This window comes from Pseudophryne corroboree, chromosome 7 (genome assembly GCF_028390025.1).
Source record: "Pseudophryne corroboree isolate aPseCor3 chromosome 7, aPseCor3.hap2, whole genome shotgun sequence".
NCBI classification, from domain to species: Eukaryota; Metazoa; Chordata; class Amphibia; order Anura; family Myobatrachidae; genus Pseudophryne; species Pseudophryne corroboree.
In genome coordinates, this window is record NC_086450.1 from 188084405 (window position 1) to 188101730 (window position 17326).

General features: G+C 48.0%; 1 long non-coding RNA gene across 1 annotated transcript; it reads left to right on the top strand.

The window, feature by feature from the left end:
* Window positions 1-1926: 1926 nt before the first annotated feature.
* LOC134943505 (uncharacterized) lies at window positions 1927-3360 on the top strand. Its single transcript, XR_010181578.1, has 3 exons — window positions 1927-2017; window positions 2965-3023; window positions 3121-3360. It is a non-coding gene; the product is annotated as an uncharacterized LOC134943505 (long non-coding RNA).
* Window positions 3361-17326: the final 13966 nt, after the last annotated feature.

The following is a 17326-nucleotide window of genomic DNA, read 5'->3' on the forward strand; positions in this document are numbered from 1 at the left end:
CAATGTTAGTTCCCAAGATAAAGTCTGAAGGTGGTAAATACCAACACTCTAGACCTTTCATTACCCAGTACAACTGTGAGAATTACAGTATAAGAAAGATATTGGAGAAACATTGGGGGATTTTAAAAAATGACCCTATCCTGGGTCCTGAACTACCGACTAAACCTGAATTGATATTTCGTAGAGCCAATAACTTGAAAAACATCATAGCACCCAGTAAAGTGGTTACAGGAAAGACGACTGTCCCCAACCCGGGTAATTTTATTGCCTCCAAAGGCTGCTTTCCCTGTTCTAAATGCATCTGTTGCGACTATATGGAAAGAAAACCCTTTAGCTGTGTGATGCATACAGGTCGCACATACAAGCTCAATCAATTGGCAAACTGCAATACTGAGTATGTGATTTATAGGATCACCTGCAGTTGCAAATTATCTTATATAGGAAAAACAAAAAGACAGGTAAAAATCAGAGTGCAAGAGCATATTAGAAATATAAAAAATAAAGTATGTACACATAGTTTACCTAGGCACTATAGGGACAAACATGGGTCAAAAATTGACAAGAACAACTTTTCGTTTACTATTTTAGAGCACATTCAGGTAGACCAAAAGGGGGGAAGTAGAGATCTTACATTATCTAAAAAAGAAACATTCTGGATCTATACTTTAGACACTCTAACCCCTAATGGACATAATGAAGGATGCGATATTGTCTCTTTTTTGTAAAAAGTGCTGTAATGCTATGTTTTTATGTGAATGAACGGACATTTATTGTTGTAACCAGCTCAACCAGTCAGAATATGTTATTGATTGGTATATCATGTTATAATCGAGCAGTAGGTTAATTTAGTCAAGTGGATTGGATTTCTTGTAATCAGCACTGAATTAAACAGCACTGGGAAGAATTAACATAGATTTCAGTATCACAATAGATATAATCAATTGGGTAGGATTTATATTTAAACTCATTAACTTTAGTCTCTTATAATGGTTAATAATTAAATTATATTAAAATGATCATAATTAAATTGGATAAACCAGATTAATGTGAGTTTTTCAAGGTATCTAATATTATTAATATATTATTAATATATCACATTAAGGGAAACACCAGTAGGATTATTAATGGGCACATTTAGGAGTAATTAGTAGGTAAATTAAGTAAGCCTTATGTCAATTAACAGTCAATTGACCTTAACACTAAATCATGTGGTCTCAAATTTAGACATAATAATGCCAATTAATTAGGTAGGTTATAAGTTTAATCACAGGGTTTGCAAGGATAATCATTAAATCAGTATTAACTATTCACGGTCACTTTATTAATGCGCATTCTTTCTGTATGTAGCGCAAATAAAATGCACATCAGCACTAACACTGACAAGAAATCTTCATAGAAATATAAAGGGTTCAATTAAAACATTGATCACCGTAGCCACAATAAATTTTATGTGCCACCATATCTTCATGGCGTTTTTCCGGAAGCGGAGGCAATGGAACGCAGGCCGGGATCACAGTGAAACGCATGGATAATGAATGCGTCCACTCTGATTTGGAATAATATAATTAATAAACCATATGCACCTAATAGGTAGAGTTTACATAGTGTAAATGAGGTAATGTTAAATATATACACGGTTTAGGTTTGTCACTACAGATGCACCCAACCGTTCTCATTACCTTATCACTTCCGCTAGACAAAGCGGAAGCGAGGGCAATGGAACGCACGCCGGAGACCGCAGTGGAACGCATAGACAACGAATGCGTCCACTGCGGCTAAAAAACAACATTTAATAAAAAACAACATTTAATAAAAATTAAGATTCCTGGGCACTTGTTAATAAAGAGACCTAGTCACAGATTCTAATGAATCAATGAAAAACAAAGCAGAAAGAGGCAATTAGGCACTAACAAGCTTCACACATACAGGAAGTGAATATATCAGGCTGAGAGTACTTAAACCCCCCTGCCCAGCATGATGTTACACTGCTGTTCAGGAGAGGCTGCTACTATTCAAAGTAAGTTACAATGTTTCTGTTCTCTGTAACAGTATTCTTTAGTGAGAATCTATACACTGGAGGGCTGAGTTGACACATAAATGTTGGTTCATATTAACTATGTTTGTCATCATGTTATAATTGAGATAGATTATGAGAATCTGTATATGTTTAAGGTCCCATTTTGTTATTCAATGTAATCTAATAATGAATCATTCTCTGTCATATAAATTGATGCAAATGCAGCTCCATTGTAACATGTGAGCCTGGGATTCATTTGGAAAATAGCACATGATTATCATCAATTGTTTCATAGGCTGAACATTGTAAAGGTGGTTATAGCTAATAGAGACCACAACAGCATAATCCTACAGTTTGCACTCCTATGAGGGTATGTACAATCAATTATTTTTCTGGCCCCTTTTTTGGAGCGAATTATCCCCCATCTGTATAGGGGATTAATTGACGGATAAAATTGATATATATATATATATATATATATATATATATTATAGGCTGGACCCGTGGTGAAAATTGATACATTCAGCGTGATCATTTGATTTTAAATCCTTTTTTGGTATGTACTTATTAATATTTAAATACCAGTTTGGACTATTTGCAAGTATTCTGTAGTTATATGAGGCACAATTGTATGGAAATTCTCCATTAATGTTATTATTGTATATACTGGTAACAATATATGACCATTATATATGGTCTTTTATCAACTCTATAAATTCTAGCATCTGTATTTTTGCAATTATACATCACTATTAAGTTGATTATGTCCATATATGATTGTTTCCATGAATATTAACGAGATCTATTTAATCCATCTATATTAATCCATCTATATAGATCCATTTAAATTTCATGTACCACCCCCCCTCCTTTATAGTAGTGGATTATTTAATTACCCTTATTATGCAATTAATTAATTAATTTTCATTATGATATGGTTCTTTCAGAAATTGATTGTGGGACTAATTATACCGTAAAAATCGGTTTTTGGCCCCTACTTTGATTGGTATGTATCAAACACTATTTTCAGATTATGATCAACATGGTATATTGGAAAAATAATTTTTAATAATTTTCTTATTTGATTCATATCTATCAAATAGACATGAACCCCTGATGAAGTCCTTGGGACGAAACGCGTCGGGTAGTGTTTCTTGTGAAAACATCAGACATCCTGTATAATACACCATTTGATGGGATACATTGTCTGTTATCATGTCTGCAATAACATTGTAAACTGTATTTTTATTATATTTACCATTGGATTTTCATGTAATAATCTCCGTTCACTAAAAGTATGATGTACTTGGTGAATATGTGAATAAAATCTATTGTTTTTATCACTTTGCGGTCATAATCTGGAAGGATATTGTATGTACACAACATTTCTAGCTCCCTTTTGACATTTTGTATTGATATATATATATATATATATATATATATATATACAGTACACGTATATATACACATGTATATATACCGTGTGTGTGTGTGTGTGTGTGTGTGTTTATACGTATGTATATACATGTGTATATATGTATGCACATGGATATATATGTACTATAATTAAAAGAAAGTAAAATTTTATTAAGCACTTACAAGTGCCACCAGGAAGACAGCAGGCTGCAGAGGATGCTAGACAGCCATTAATAATACTCATGCAGCAAAAAATAAAAATAAAAAATAAAACATTTTTAATTTATTTTTTGGTGGAGGGGGGTTTATGGGTGCTCGGAAACCCCCCCTGGGTGCGCCACTGCCCATAGTCACTGCCTTTTCTAGTGTTAGGTCTTGCTCTCTCAGCAATCTCTCTCTGAGTTCTTTATCAGGCATTCCACAGACAATACGATCTCTAATCAGTGAATCCTTTAAATCACCAAACTCACAGGTTTTACTGAGTGATTGCAGCTCTGTAACATACTGATCAAATCCATCTACAGACTTCTGATCACATGTGAAAAAGTTATGTCTTTCATATGTCACATTTTTCCTTGGCACAAAGTAATCTTCAAACTTTTGCATTATAGAAGATAGCACCATATTCTGCCCTTCAGCAAACTGAAAACTATTATAAATGTCCAGCACATCCTCTCCTATCACATGGAGGAAAATGGATGCCTTCGTTTTGTCAGCCTCTGTATCAGCTCCACATGCAGCAAGATATATATTAAACCTTTGCTTAAATCTTTTCCAGTTTTCAGACAAGTTACCAGACATCAGCATGCCGGTTGGAGGAGCCAGTTTATCCATGGTTACTCACTGTTTGAAGAGAGGAGCACACGGCAGGCTTAGGAGACACTGAGTATCACAGCCTCACAGACTTCTGCAGGATTCTTTCACACTCTGAGAGCACTAACAGTCCAAGTTAAACTTCTTCTGACACCATGTTTTGTTCATATGTTTGTAAATCCAGTCATCAGGACACAGAGACATGTGAGTTCACTGCTGTGCTGTTTATTCCATCACCAACTCCAGACACACTGCACACTGGACCACCCACTTCCCAGCATCCCCCTTGTCCTAGGGACCATCACTGAAGATTCAGGCTTACACAGATTAGTAAGGGAGTGTCTACAAATATTAAGCATTCTAATACACTAACATCACATATACAACACCCTTCTGCAGGCCTCATCTCTTCTTCAGAATCAGGCCATTCAGGTCCAGTTAGACAATGTGACGGCAGTGATGTACATAAACCGACAGGGCAGAACGAAAAGCAGAGCTGCAATGCAAGAGGTGTCAAGAATTCTCCCCTGGGCAGAAAAAAATGCTGTGGCATTGTCAGCGGTCTTCAGTCTGGGAGTAGACAACTGGGAAGCAGACTTCCTCAGCAGACATGACCTGCACCCGGGGGAGTGGAGGCTTCACCCGGAGGTGTTCTGGTGGTTGACACATCAGTGGGGATTTCCACAAATTGACATGATGGCCTCTTGACTCAACAAGAAGCTCAGGCGGTATTGTTCCAGGTCGAGGGACCCACAAGCAGTGGTGGTAGATGGTCTGACAACTCCGTTGGTCTACCAGCTGGTGTACGTGTTTCTTCCACTTCCTCTGATCCCAAGAATTCTAAAAAGAGAAAAGGTTCAAGCAATCCTCATTGCTCTGGACTGGCCTCGAAGGCCTCGTATGCGGATCTTCTCGAGGTGCTGCTCGAAGATCTGTGGCCTTTACCTCTTTGCGAGGATCTTCTGCAACAGGGCCCGTTCGTCTATCAAGACTTACCATAGCTACGTTTAACGGCATGGAAGTTGAACGGCTGATTCTAGCCAGGAGAGGGATTACTGACAAGGTCATCCCGACCATGATCCAAGCCAGGAAGGGGGTAACGTCAAAACATTACCACTGTATTTGGAAGAAATATGTCTCTTGGTGTGATAGCAGACAATATTCTGCAGTGAAATTTCATCTGGGACGTTTCCTGCTTTTTCTGCAGTCGGGAGTGGATGTGGGCCTACATCTAGGCTCCATAAAAATACAGATTTTGGCCTTGTCTATTTTCTTTCAGAAACAATTGGCTTCCACGGCACCTTGGGATTTCAATTTGGTGCTGCAGTTCCTCCAATCGGACTGGTTTGAACTGTTACAGGAGGTTGACGTAAAGTACCTTGCGTGGAAGACATCACACTGTTGGCCTTGGCTTCAGCAAGAAGTGTATCGCAGCTAAGGGCATTGTCTCACAAGAGCCCCTACCTAATTTTCCATGAGGACAGAGCTGAACTCAGAACTCGTCAGCAATTTCTTCCTAAGGTGGTGTTGCGTTTCACATCAACCAAACTATTGTGGTTCCGGTTGTTACGGACACCTCTGCTACTTCCAAGTCTTTGGATGTTGTGAGGGCTTTGAAGGTGTATGTAAAGAGATCAGCTTGTCACAGGTAATCGGACTCGTTGTTCGTTCTCTATGATCCCAATAAAATTGGGTGTCCTGCTTCAAAGCAGTCAACTGCACGCTGGATCAAGCTCACTATCCAGCATGCTTATTCCACGGCAGGCTATCCGGTTCCAAAATCTGTACAGGCCCACTCTACTAGGTCGGTGGGTTCTTCTTTGGCAGCTGCCCATGTGTCTCGGCTTTACAGCTCTGCCGAGTAGCTACTTGGTCGGGTTCAAAAACGTTTGCTAAGTTTTACAAGTTAGATACTTTGGCCTCTGAGGACCTTCAGTTTGGTCAATGAGTTCTGCAGGACCCTCAGCACTCTCCCACCCGGTTTGGGAGCTTTGGTACTTCCCCATGGTTTTAAATAGATTCGGAGGTATCTCATAGGACGTAAGAGAAAATAGGATTTTAATTACCTACCGGTAAATCCTTTTCTCGTAGTCCGTAGGGGATACTGGGCCCCTGCCCAGTGCTTCGTTCTTCCTGCACTGTTACTTGGTTAAGTGTTCTGGTTTGCTCAGCTGTTGCTGTTCATGTTTTAAGTTTGGTTAGCATGGCTTTCCTCTTGTTGTGTGTGCTGGTTCGTAATCTCACCACTTTCCTTATCTATCCTTCTCTCAAAGTATGTCCGTCTCCTCGGGCACAGTTTCCTAGACTGAGTCTGGTAGGAGGGACATAGAGGGAGGAGCCAGCGCACACTATCAATTTCTTAAAGTGCCCATGGCTCATATTGGACCCGTCTATACCCCATTGTACTAAATGGATTCCCAGTATCCCCTACGGACTATGAGAAAAGGATTTACCGGTAGGTAATTAAAATCCTATTTTTAACCTGGAGGGGGGCAGGGGGCGCATATGGGAAGATGACACTGGCCACTAGAGAGCAAAGACTCTGGCACAGTGCCAGAGTCTTTGCTTTCTATGTGTGGTGCCATTTTCCCGAAGAGATCCCCAGGAAGATGGTGCTGCCAATGCCGGCAACAGCAAAATTATACTGGGGTATCGGACCTGGGCCCCTCTAGCAGCCCAGGTCTGGGTAATTTGTATCTGCTCCCTCCCCCTCTCGGCACCACTGAGTATATATTAATAAGTAATATATAATGTATATGGACAGTCACCCTCCCAGTTCATTATATTAAAAGAAATACATGAGTTTAGCAACAGACATCCTATGTGGACATACCTTTCTGTCTGCTGTCTGCTTACACATCTTTCACAAATCTCTGTGCTGGTTAATACCTGGCCAGATGCAGGACACAGGAGCCCCTTTAGGCACCAGAGATACAGAAATAACACTCTCAAATGTATGAACTATAAATATTTCTTGATCTATGTCAAAGACAACTCTGGCAAAGCAAGCTACTATCTGTTTACATAGACATTACAGTTCCAATGTTCAATCAAAGTATCTACATTTTACCAGATATTATTAAATATTTTTTTTTAATTTATTTTAAGCATAGTGATCCTTTAATGAATCCCCTGTTCAGTTGTTCAGCGATTACTCTTGGGTCTAGTGCAGTGGTTCTCAAAATGTGTGCCGTGGCAAACTGTGGTGCCTCAGGACGCTTGCAGGGGGTGCCTTGTATTGATGGACCAGGACCATTTCAACTTATTTATGGTCAAAGTAATAGGCAAAACCAGTCCTGGTGGCTCTCAATAATAAAATATGTAGACAAACCAAAGCAAATCTTTTCCCTCACCACACAATTGTACCTAAGACATAAACATGATTTACTTAATATTTCTTTAAAAATTTCTCAATAAGAAACTTTTGGCCCAGGGGTGCCATGTAAAAAAATTCTGATACTCTAGGGCGCCGTAATTCAAAAAAGTTTGGGAAGCACTGGTCTAGTGTGTTAAATTTAGTCCAGTTTGTAACACCTTTGGTTCACCCACTGTATTTTTTGTAATATCTGTTTTTTATTGAAAACAAGGGGGGGAAAAGGCATTACAGTATACAACATGACCAATGTTACATAATGAACAAATAATGGTCAGAACGGTGAGGAATCCAGCATCACAAGCAAGTGAAAGAAAAGGTATTCACAGGGTCCTCAAACAAAGTATTTGCTCAACATATCAGAATATCCATAAGATTAAAAATAAAACATTTCAGTTTTCAGATTCAACAAAAGAAAGAAAAGAGGGAAAAGAGTAAAGAAAAAGGAAAGGAGAAAAGAGAACCATTGACCACATTCCTAGAAAAAAGTTCAAATTAGCTCCAATCTTACAGTGGAACCCGAGTCTCATCCAATATTTGACATATAATCCTTGTAAACTGTGGAGACCTTGTATTCAAGTCATGGAAACCACATGGCTGTAAAATCAGATGATCTGCCTACTGCTGAAAGTAGTGCGTCTTCCATATGCATATAGTAGTCTAGTCTAGAGAACCAAGCTTTATGGGTGGGTGGGACAGGAGATCTCCAAAGTACAGGTATGGTTGCACGGGCTGCATTACCTAAATGCCGTAATAATTTTTTGAATTGTGATACAGGTGTAGGTGAGTGGTTTAAAAGCCAGAAGACTGGGTCATCAGGAATATAGATAGAAAGAATAGTTCGGGAAATCGTGATGACATCGAGCCAGAATGTTTGTAAAAGAGGGCGGTCACACCATATATACAGCATTGTTCCTTTCGCTGTGAGGCATGGCAAACATTTAGCGGAGGAGGAGGGGTACATTGTGTGAAGAAGGGAAGGATATCTATACCAGCGCATAAGTATCTCATACTGGGTCTCCCTAGCTTGGATACATACAGAACTTGCATGCGTTTTATGGAAGATAGTTTCCCATTCTTTATCAGTGAAGGTCGCACCTACATCTCTTTACCACGTTTGGGTAAAGGAAGAGGAAATCGGGGAGTCAGTAGGTTGAAGGAGTTTGTACAGAGTGAAAACCGTATGAGTGGGGTTACCTGTGGAGACATAAAGTCTCTCAAATGGCGATAACTCACAGGAAGCCTGTTTAAGTCTAATGTTGGAGCTTAAGAAGTGACGTACTTGTAAAAATTTCCAGAAATCTGGCTGTGGGATATTCCATCTAGTCCGAACCACAGAGAATTTTTTCACAGCAGTAGTTGTTGTCAGCTGGCCGACCCTAAAAAGAACCTCAGCAGTCCAGTTAGAAAACTGGGATGGATTTAGACCAGGTGGAAAGTCCGCATTTGCTATAAAGGATGTCAAAGGGTCAAACGCTGAAGAAATGTAAGTTAAATGTCGTAGAACCTTCCAGGAGCAAAGGGTAGGATAGATCATTGTATGAGAGGGAGATAGCTTAGAGAGGGGTGTGGTAGCACATGTCGACCTAAAAACCCTGTCAACCTTCCATCCATGTCGACATAGTGACTGTCGACCTATAGTGGTCGACCTAAACATTGTCGACCTAGACACTGTCGATCTTCAGACCGGATCCCCTTAGAGAGCCAAGGGTATATTTCTGGATATTGCTGCATGCATATGCAGTTCTACCCATAGCTTAAAATCACAATTCCTGGTCTAGTCTAATATCCTGTTCAGGATAATAGCATAATAATATATTTTTTATATCAGGCAGCTGAAAACCTCCACGGCTAATAGATCGCGTTAGGATGATGTGTTTAATTCTGGGTTCACCCAATGTCTGTAGTTCAGTCTCCTCACTTCAGGGTCCTGTAACATATGTGTCAAATTAGAAAACAGGTGTGCACATGCATGTGTGATTACAGGAGAACAGATGCAGTTCAGATGCAGCAGGTGTAGATGTGCTGAATTACCGCTTATGGCACTAGGTCATATTGATTGGATAATTAAATTATAAAGATTTATTTATTTACAGTCTCTTATCTTTCGTTCCCAAGCATAAATCACCTAGCTGCAACAAGTTATTTTACAGTTAAAATGAATTAACCTCTTAATTCATGCTGTCTCATCACACTACATGGCAGTACTCACATTGTGCCTGATACAGTTGCATCATGTGCAGCTGCGATGACGCTCACAGGGTACTTGCGAAAATATGCTAATGGTTCAGCTGCTGTCTTGTGCCCAGAGATGCCCACTGCCGCTCCTATACATAAGGAACACTGGTGTCACCATCGCAACACTGAGTAACCTGATGCTGTCTCAGACTGAGCGTCTCTCCTAAGAAGCCTGGGCCCTCCAGCTGTGTATGAATTCACAGTGGCTAACTAGACAGCATCCAGAAAACAGTCCTAACATAGCTGTGGTTTTCTAGCTACCCCATACCCTGTTACCTCCCCCAAACGCTGACTGCTTGTCATTCACTTTGTGGATAATTCCTCTGCACGTGCACAACCGCTGTGCGGCTTTGAGGCATGTGCAGTGCCAAAAAATTGCTTCACTGCGACCGACATTAACATTGCGTGCATCTCTGAATCAGGCCCACTATCTCTTAAGTACTCTGTAGGACAGGGCCGTTTCTAGACAATTTGGCTCCCAGTGCGAGATTTCAAAATGCGCCCCCCCCCCCCCATATAGCCTTCGGCGCGCGCGCTCCCGACAAGTGTATGTGGCCTGATTAAAATGGGTGTGGTCTCATTAAAGTGCGCGCAGCCTGGTCTGATATCATCACACCCACCACAGGGGAAAAAAAATAAAAATAAAAAAAGTCCCCTTTTTACACATTACAGCAGGCAAGTGTCCCCATATTACACAGCGCGACAGGCAGGTGTCCCCATTTTACACAGCGCGGCAGGCAGGTGTCCCCATTTTACAAAGTGCGGTAGGCAGGTATCCCCATTTTACACAGTACGGTAGGCAGGTATCCCCATTTTACACAGTACGGTAGGCAGGTATCCCCATTTTACACAGTGCGGCAGGCAGATATCACCATTTTACACAGTACGCAGGCAGGTGCCCCCATTTTACACAGTGCGGCAGGCAGGTATCCCCATTTTACACAGTGCAGCAGGCAGGTGTCCCCATTTTACACAGTCCGGCAGGCAGGTGTCCCCATTTTACACAGTCCGGCAGGCAGGTGTCCCCATTTTACACAGTGCGGCAGGCAGGTGTTCCCATTTTACACAGTGCGGCAGGCAGGTGTCCCCATTTTACACAGTGCGGCAGGCAACCCCATAGGCAGGTGTCCCCATTTTATACAGTGCGGCAGGCAACCCCATAGGCAGGTGTCCCCATTTTATACAGTGCGGCAGGCAACCCCATATGCAGGTGTCCCCATTTTATACAGTGCAGCAGGCAACCCCATATGCAGGTGTCCCCATTTTATACAGTGCGGCAGGCAGGTATCCCCATAGGCAGGTGTCCCCATTTTACACAGTGCGGCAGGCAGGTTTCAAGTGGGGGGGAAGGAAGAGGGAGAAAGAGAGAGAGGATACTTACATCTTCCCGCTCTTCGGTCCCGCCGCCTCACGTCCATCGCGCCGGCCGCCTCCTCCTTCCATGCGTATCTCCTTATCTCCTCTCCCCGAGCGCTCCTGCTCGGGGGGCAGAGTTTCGCGGAATGACGCGTTTGCGTCGTGACGTCACGACGCAAACGCGTCATTCCGCGAAACTCCGCCCCCCGAGCAGGAGCGCTCGGGGAGAGGAGATAAGGAGTCACAAAGTGCCGCGGCGGGCGCCCCGTGCGGTTGCACGGCTCGCCCGCCGCTAGAAACGGCACTGCTGTAGGACATAACACTTTGCTGGAGATCTGACACTTGTGCATTACGCTAACTCTTTATGAAAGGCAATCTCCGCAGCCACTCTGAGTGAGCACCCACATACTCATCATTGGAATCACCTGAAGTTCAGGCTAAGGGGGTAATTCCAAGTTGATCGCAGCAGGAATTTTTTTAGCAGTTGTGCAAAACCAAGTGCACTGCAGGGAGGGCAGATATAACATTTGCAGAGAGAGTTAGATTTGGGTGGGTTATTTTGTTTCTGTGCAGGGTAAATACTGGTTGCTTTATTTTTACACTGCAATTTAGATTGCAGATTTAACTCACCACACCCAAATCTATCTCTCTCTGTGTGGGAATGTGTCCTGTTTTACAGGACACATTCCAGCAGCAGCCAGGATGCCTGTGTCCCCTGCGGGACAACGTCGCTGACAGCGCTGGGTCAGCTTGTCTGTCCCCAGCGCTGGGTGCGTGGCGGCGGGTGTCCGGTGCAGGGATTACCCTTTTCCCTGCACCGGACCGGAGGCTGCGGGTAGTTTCAAACGTTGGCGCCCGCCGGGAGCCAATCGCGGCTCCCGGAGCGGCAGCCCATCAGAGAGGGACGCGGCGAGCCAATCGGCGCTCGCCGCGTCATAGGCCCCGCCCCCGGCGTCTGACGTCAGACGCCGGGCGGGAGCCAGAAGAAAAGACCGCGCGCGGGGGCGCGAAGAGAGAAGAAGACGGGCGGGAGCAGCGGAGAAGGTCGTCGGCGCGCCGGAGCGGAAGAGAAGCGGCCGGGACTCGGAGGAAGAAGACGTCGCGGTGAAAGCTCGGGTGGCCGCGGAAGAGGCCCGAAGACGTCCGGCGGCAGGAAGAAGATGTCCAACGGCGGCTGGACGCGGCGAGATTAAAGAAGAGCGCCAGAGAGGTCACCAGGGGTGGGAAGCAAAGGGCTGGCGAAGCTCCCCCCTGGTGCCTCTCCCAGCGGGTCAGGTAGGCCCTTTTCAGGTGCCCCTGTACCCGCTCCTCCCTAGACCGCCGGGTGTTCGGGCATTAGGCCCGTGGGCACAGTCAGGCCCTCCCGGCCTGTGGGCATTCAGTCGGGCCCTCCCGGCCCGTGGGCACAAGTGTGGTCGGCTCTCTGGGTCCAAGGCCACGTGCAGCCGGGGTTCCACCCGGCCCGTGGCCCAAGCACCCAGACCCGACCACATTGATTAGGGGGTTTGGGCATTAGGCCCAAGCCACCTGAAAGCGGCGCAGTAGGCGGGCACTAGGCCCGGGGGCAGTTCAGGCAATAGGCCTGTGGGGACATTAGAGGGCATTAGGCCCTAGTGGATTTTGGCCGATTAGGGATATGATAAGGTGACCTTGGGCACAAGGCCCAGGTCACCCAACGGGCAACAAGTTAGGCGGGCGCTAGGCCCGTGGGCGAAATCAGGCCTCCGGCCTGTGTGCAGCTAGGGGGAGATAGGCCCAGTGAATAAGACCCCCGAGGTGAGTACAGGTGGCACTGGGCGCTAGGCCCAGGCCACCCCGAGGTATTTAGGTAGGCAGGCCTGGGGCCCACATAAGGGAAGGTACAGGAGGTGGGTAGGCCGTGCGGCGCCCACCCCCTTTCCAGCGGAAGGGATTTGAAGGGACAGCACCGTGTGATCTTGTATTCCGATATTGTGATGTATGTTGTTACCGTGCAGGGCAGAGTGTATGCGTTGTTTAAGTTGTGCATAGTTGTGTCGCACCACCCACGCGAGCTAGTTTGAGGGCTCTGTTTATGTAGCTAGTGTAGCGGACGCACACTAGGGTAGTTCTTGGCCCTGCACGGCTGTTTCTCTTTGCCTCCTTACAGGGACCTGTAAGTGGAGAAGATCGGAGTGCAAGACTTGTGACGGTGAGTAGCATCCGTGTACGTTTGTCCCTTGTCTGTCCCCGAGCGCCGGAGTCGGGATTGCTCACGGACGTGAGAATCCTTTTCATCACACTACGTGCGAGAGCGCGAGTGTGTGAAATCTGGGTGGCTGAGGCTTTGTGCCGGTGATGACCTTTCACCCAACCGGTGAAGGTCGCGGTCACCCCTGGGGTATCCCCTTTTCCAGTGGAAGAAGGGTCGATACCCCCCTTGAGGTAACCTATTCTCTCCTCAGCTCGATTGTCGGTCAGCTCCGAGAGGGAATCGCCGTGTCCGGATCCGATTGAAGATTGCCAGGTCCGTTGAAGGTTCCGGTACCTGAAGGTGAGAGAGAGCGGCGCCTGGTGAGTACCGAATTTACACCTGCACGGCAGCAGGCACCACCACACCGCAGCCGCACCTCTCACACTTGGCGTAGTCGGCAGGATCAGAGAGACCGGATCACGGACACAATGTGGAACGCCACCAAGAAGACCTACCTGCGGATGGCTCCGGAACAGACACACCCACGGACGCGTGCGGACCAGAGCGACTGGGTGACGGTGTCCGGGGCAGACCTCCTGAAGATGGTGCAGCGGTCGGTCCAGCGTGGAAAGGAAGAGCGCCGGGAGAAGGGGCGCAAGAAGGCAGCGGTGACGCCCTGCAAGAAATGTCGGAAAACGGGGCACTTTGCTGACAAGTGTACGTGGCGAGAGACGTCCCCAAAGAAGGTGGTCCAGGAAGCGGACCGAAGACGTCAGCAGGGCCAAGTGAAGGAGTCCTGGTGTTTGCTCTGCGGAAACTACGGGCATGAGCATAACAGTTGTCCCTGGAACAAAGAGTTGAGCGAAGACGAGGTTGATCCCCGGTGTGAAAGCTGTGGAGATCCCCGACATCGGCTCCTGGAATGCCCATGGACGGAAGACAGGACGGACTACGAGGCCACGGTGAAGCAGATGACGGAGTCTCGTCAGCAACTTTGGGACCGGGTGGCTGCAGAGCCTGTGTGTGCGCTCTGCGAGGCGAGAGGACATGCGCTTCCCGATTGTCTGTGGAATGAAGACCGGATGATTGCGGATGGTCGCGCCCAGAGATGGGAGGAGGAAACCAGGGAAATGGAGCGGAAGACCCTGCTTGAAGTTAGTTCGCAGGTGCCCATTTCCTCTGAGCCGGAACCAACGGGTGAAGATTCCCCAGTGAAGGAGGTGGACCAGGAACCCGTCTTGGAGAAGGTGGCAGTGGCCCTCCCTTGTTGGAAGTGTCGGCGACCAGGACATGCGGCCAGTGAGTGCCCCTGGGAAGATGCCGCGGACCTACTCTGTCCCAAGAAAGTGACCCCAGTAAGGCAGAATCCTTTCCCGTATAAGGCGGAGGTGGACGACTGGGAGGTGAAGAGACCACGCTGCGAAGAAAAGCGTGAAGACCCAGTGACTGAGACGTCCAGAATCTCCCCGCGATGGAACCGTCCACGCCCAGGACGTGCGGAACAGGTGTGTCCTGGGTACCTAGAGATGCCAGCGGAAGAGGAGTATGCTGAGGAAGTAAAGATGCCAGCGGAAGCGAAGGAGTACGCTGAGGGAGTAACGATGCCAGCGGAAGCGAAGGAGTACGCTGAGGAAGCAGAGGTGCCAGCGGAAGCGAAGAAGTACGCTGAGGAGGAAAATAATACCCAAGTCCAGATATCGGAGGAGGACTCGGACTACGGTGAGCTGTCCGCCGACGAATCCCTCCAAGAACAGATGGAGGACGACTCTGGCATCGGAAGCGCCGACGAGAGTGACTGGCAGGATCGGGTGGAGTCATGCTCCCAGTTGAATGCCCTCCGTGAAGGGGAGGAGGTAGTCCTGGAGCAAGAATACCTGCCGGAAGTGCCGAAATGGACGGACGTACGGGGAGAGGATCGCGATGCCGTGGGAGGACCCGTTCCAGAGGAAGACATGGGACCTTTGGAGATGCCCCACAAGGAGATGAGGCAGATGGTGGTTGTTGCCCGGGAGGAAACGGATGCCCCGGAGGATTCCACTGTTGGGTGGTGGTCGGTACCACCCCCTGAAGACAGGGACGAAGCCACAGACGATATCGGAGGTCAAGAGTGGGTGACTGTTGTCCCCGTGGAGGAAGATTCCCCTTGGTGGCCAACGTCGAGTGACCGTGAGGAGGTGCCACTCCCCCAGAGGATCCGCCGATGGAGGCCAGGAGGTAAGAAGAGGAACCCGGAGCTGGAGGTGGAAGGATGTGGGGTCACAGCCCGTCCGGGCTGGGCCCTCGAACACAACCTCGCCGGAGGGACCTCGGAATTCCCTGACCCGCGGACAAGGGACATCGTGAGGAACTTTGTAGGGACTACAAAGGAAAAAGGGGGGGGAAATGTGGGAATGTGTCCTGTTTTACAGGACACATTCCAGCAGCAGCCAGGGTGCCTGTGTCCCCTGCGGGACAACGTCGCTGACAGCGCTGGGACAGCTTGTCTGTTCCCAGCGCTGGGTGCGTGGCGGCGGGTGTCCGGTGCAGGGATTACCCCTTTCCCTGCACCGGACCGGAGGCTGCGGGTAGTTTCAAACGTTGGCGCCCGCCGGGAGCCAATCGCGGCTCCCGGAGCGGCAGCCCATCAGAGAGGGACGCGGCGAGCCAATCGGCGCTCGCCGCGTCATAGGCCCCGCCCCCGGCGTCTGACGTCAGACGCCGGGCGGGAGCCAGAAGAAAAGACCGCTCGCGGGGGCGCGAAAAGAGAAGAAGACGGGCGGGAGCAGCGGAGAAGGTCGTCGGCGCGCCGGAGCGGAAGAGAAGCGGCCGGGACTCGGAGGAAGAAGACGTCGCGGTGGGAGCTCGGGTGGCCGCAGAAGAGGCCCGAAGACGTCCGGCGGCAGGAAGAAGATGTCCAACAGCGGCTGGATGTGGCGAGGCGACGGCGGCGCCGCTGGCCAGGACGGGCCAGCGGCCGAAGATTAAAGAAGAGCGCCAGAGAGGTCACCAGGGGTGGGAAGCAAAGGGCTGGCGAAGCTCCCCCCTGGTGCCTCTCCCAGCGGGTCAGGTAGGCCCTTTTCCCTAGACCGCCGGGTGTTCGGGCATTAGGCCCGTGGGCACAGTCAGGCCCTCCCGGCCTGTGGGCACAAGTGTGGTCGGCTCTCTGGGTCCAAGGCCACGTGCAGCCGGGGTTCCACCCGGCCCGTGGCCCAAGCACCCAGACCCGACCACATTGATTAGGGGGTTTGGGCATTAGGCCCAAGCCACCTGAAAGCGGCGCAGTAGGCGGGCACTAGGCCCGGGGGCAGTTCAGGCAATAGGCCTGTGGGGACATTAGAGGGCATTAGGCCCTAGTGGATTTTGGCCGATTAGGGATATGAAAAGGTGACCTTGGGCACAAGGCCCAGGTCACCCAACGGGCAACAAGTTAGGCGGGCGCTAGGCCCGTGGGCGAAATCAGGCCTCCGGCCTGTGTGCAGCTAGGGGGCGCTAGGCCCAGTGAATAAGACCCCCGAGGTGAGTACAGGTGGCACTGGGCGCTAGGCCCAGGCCACCCCGAGGTATTTAGGTAGGCAGGCCTGGGGCCCACATAAGGGAAGGTACAGGAGGTGGGTAGGCCATGCGGCGCCTACCCCCTTTCCAGCGGGAGGGATTTGAAGGGACAGCACCGTGTGATCTTGTATTCCGATATTGTGATGTATGTTGTTACCGTGCAGGGCAAAGTGTATGCGTTGTTTAAGTTGTGCATAGTTGTGTCGCACCACCCACGCGAGCTAGTTTGAGGGCTCTGTTTATGTAGCTAGTGTAGCGGACGCACACTAGGGTAGTTCTTGGCCCTGCACGGCTGTTTCTCTTTGCCTCCTTACAGGGACCTGTAAGTGGAGAAGATCGGAGTGCAAGACTTGTGACGGTGAGTAGCATCCGTGTACGTTTGTCCCTTGTCTGTCCCCGAGCGCCGGAGTCGGGATTGCTTACCGCGGGT